Source organism: Octopus sinensis, linkage group LG3 (genome assembly GCF_006345805.1).
Source record: "Octopus sinensis linkage group LG3, ASM634580v1, whole genome shotgun sequence".
In the NCBI taxonomy this organism is placed as follows: Eukaryota; Metazoa; Mollusca; class Cephalopoda; order Octopoda; family Octopodidae; genus Octopus; species Octopus sinensis.
This window is the reverse complement of record NC_042999.1, coordinates 42,785,688-42,788,845: the sequence shown is the minus strand read 5'-3', so window position 1 is coordinate 42,788,845 and position 3,158 is coordinate 42,785,688. Positions and strand designations below refer to the sequence as shown.

The window sequence follows — 3,158 nt, the reverse complement described above, 5'->3', positions numbered from 1 at the left end:
GGCTTCTTTCAGTTTCCGTCTACCAAATCCACTCACAAGGCATTGGTCGGCCCAGGGCTATAGCAGAAGACACTTGCCCAAGATGCCACGCAGTGGGACTGAACCCGGAACCATGTGGTTGGTTAGCAAGCTACTTACCACACAGCCACTCCTGCGCCATATATTTATATGTATATGCATACACACACACACACAAACACAACACACACACACACACACACACACACACACACACACACACACACAAAGATAAATTGATAGATACAACTGAGTGGGCAAACAAAAATATGAGACACTTCGTAGTGCTTTTTTATATTTTGATAAGCCTGGTACTTATTCTATCAGTTTCTTCTTGTGAAACCAGTAAGTTATGGGGATGTAAATAAACGAACACCAGTTGTGAAGCAGTGATGAGGGAGAAACACGAAGACACACACATAGACTTACATATATACATACATATACATACAATTGATTCTTTCAGTTTCTGTTTACAAAATCCACTGACCAAGCTTTGGTTGGTCTCAGGCTATAGCAGAAGACACATGCCAAGTTACCACACAGTGGGACTGAACTGAGGACCATGTGTTTTGGAACCAAGTTTGTTACCACACAGCCACACCTGCACTTATGTATGTGTGGGTGTGGGTGTGTGGGTGTTTGTGTGTATGGGTGTATATATGTATGCATATATATATGTGTATATATATGTGTACATATTACATGTACATCTATATATATATATATATATATATATCTAGACATACATGTATATCTATAGAAATACATCTATACATATCAGCTATACATATACAGCTATATATAATTATATATATATATATATATATATATATATATATATATATATATATATATATATATATCTATATATATATATATATTATATATTATACACACATCCATATACATACAATAGAGAGATGTTTTTCTTTCACTTTTAACACGTAAGACGAAATAGTGGAGAAGATATGATATTGCTGTGGGCTTGCCCTAGGCAAGAAGTTAGAAATTGTTTCCCCATGACACTACATGGACCCTAAGTAAGGCATGTGTAAAATTTGAATGAAATTGGTTGTGTAGTTCTCAAGTTTTAGGGAAACACACAGACAGACACACATTCTCAGTTTTGTATATATATACATATATATAGGCGCAGGAGTGGCTGTGTGGTAAGTAGCTTGTTTACCAACCACATGGTTCCGGGTCCAGTCCCACTGTGTGGCACTTTGGGCAAGCGAAACACTGATTTAACCTAAATTTGAGACACTGACAAAACAAGAAATAAAGATAGACTTTTTTCTATTCCAAGAAAAACGATTTTACAAATGCACGTTCTCACGGCTTTATCGATCGCATTCTCACCTGGAATCGATTTTTGTAATTTGTTCAAGACTTATACACACCCTGATACCGTCGGTATCTACATATCAAATTTGAGCGCCATCGGATGGAGGATACCCAAGATCCCTGATGACACACACAGACAGACAGAACGGATTTTATATAATAGATATACTGGTTTATCGGAGTTGCGTGAGATCTGCAATGCTGTATGGGAGTGAGACATGGTGTCTGAGGGAAAGCGAAATGGCAATTCTGAGAAGGACTGAGAGAGCAATGTGTGGTGTAAAACTATTGGATAAATGGAGGACTGAGGACTTGACGGGGATTCTGGGATTGGAGGAATCGGTGGAACAACTGGCAGAGCAGTGGTATGGACATGTGTTCAGGAGGGATGAGGATCATGTTCTGAGGAGAGTGCTTGAGTTTAAAGTGAATGAATCGTGAAAGCGAGGTCGACCAAAGAAAACGTGGAGGGAACAGGTGGAGAAGGAGATTGGGAGGGTTGGCTTGAGGAGGGAGGACTCCCAAAACCGGGCGAGATGGTGTGAGAGTAGTTGCTGTAAGAGTGAGATAGATTCGGCCACCCCCGTTAACGGGGACAAATCCGGATTTAAAATAGTGGAATTCATTCATTCATGGGTGTCCCAAGATTAAGGCAACCAACCTTTTTCAATTTTGCTAAAGTAAAATATTGTTATATTTCGGGTCCGAGTTTTGCAATGCAGAGGTAAAGGAAACAATAATGACACTATCATATTTATTCAATATGACCACTATATATAAGTCTAGGTGCGAATGCTTCACATGTGACACACAGCTGTTCTTGTGGAATCGAAGCCCATTCCTGGCACAGTTTTGCCTTCAGAGCGTCGAGGAGAGCTCGAGACCCTCGTCCCTAAAATGGACAAAACAGAAAAATTCAACGGGTTAAAACCGAGGCTTCTTAAGTGCTATACATCCTTGCCTATGAACGACAGAATGCATTTTTGAATCCAGTATTGTGTCTGTTTGGAGCTGTGGGATGGTGCCGAGTGTTGTTGGAAACTCCAAGGTGCCCCTCGAAAGTGCTCATTCGCCCATGAAAACTGTTCAGCTTCCAGAATGCCTCGAACGTAACGGTGGGTGTTAATTTTAACATCTGAGGGCACACAAACTAGGGAAGACCTTCCAGTGGCTGTCACAGCTACTAAAACCATAACTGACTCTGGTTTTTTATGTCGATTTAGGTGTCTACTCTCGACGGAGCCAAAGTCGGTCATTCTGGTGGTCTACTCTCTGTTCGATGTCAAATTTCTTTTCATCAGTGAACACCAGGTTGAGCAGCATGCCTTCAGCAATCTGACGCAGGATAAGACGACTTTTCTCCAGTCTCGTGGTCTTATAAACTTACGTGAGCTCATGACGGTGGATAATCTTGTAGAGGTGGGTCCTGAGATCTTCCTTCAGCACTTGGTACATCGATGTTCGCGTTTACTTTTTGCTGTTGCAGCCAGTTTTATAAAGGAACGACGAAGATTTCGCCGTGTCTTTTCTCTGGTACTGTTAATAAGTTGAGGGGTCCGCACACTTCTTTCTCGGCCACATCCAAGTCGATCAGCTGTGGAAATTTCTTGACCATTTTCCAGACTGTTGTTCGGTTAATTTTAAGCTTTTTAAGCAACTACACGCACATACGACACGCACGCACATACATACACACACACACACACACAAATGAACCCACACATACATCCCATACACACGGCACACAATTATACATACATATATACACACATACGCACGTACAAGCACAC

The 3,158-nt window shown here is 41.0% G+C and overlaps 1 long non-coding RNA gene across 1 annotated transcript in view; it reads left to right on the top strand.

The window, feature by feature from the left end:
* LOC118762731 overlaps positions 1-2,804 on the top strand; it is a 21,579-nt gene extending 18,775 nt beyond the window's left edge. Inside the window, exon 3 of the long non-coding RNA XR_004998482.1 lies at positions 2,617-2,804. This is a non-coding gene — a long non-coding RNA (uncharacterized LOC118762731). The remainder of the gene's footprint in view (positions 1-2,616) is intronic.
* Positions 2,805-3,158: the final 354 nt, after the last annotated feature.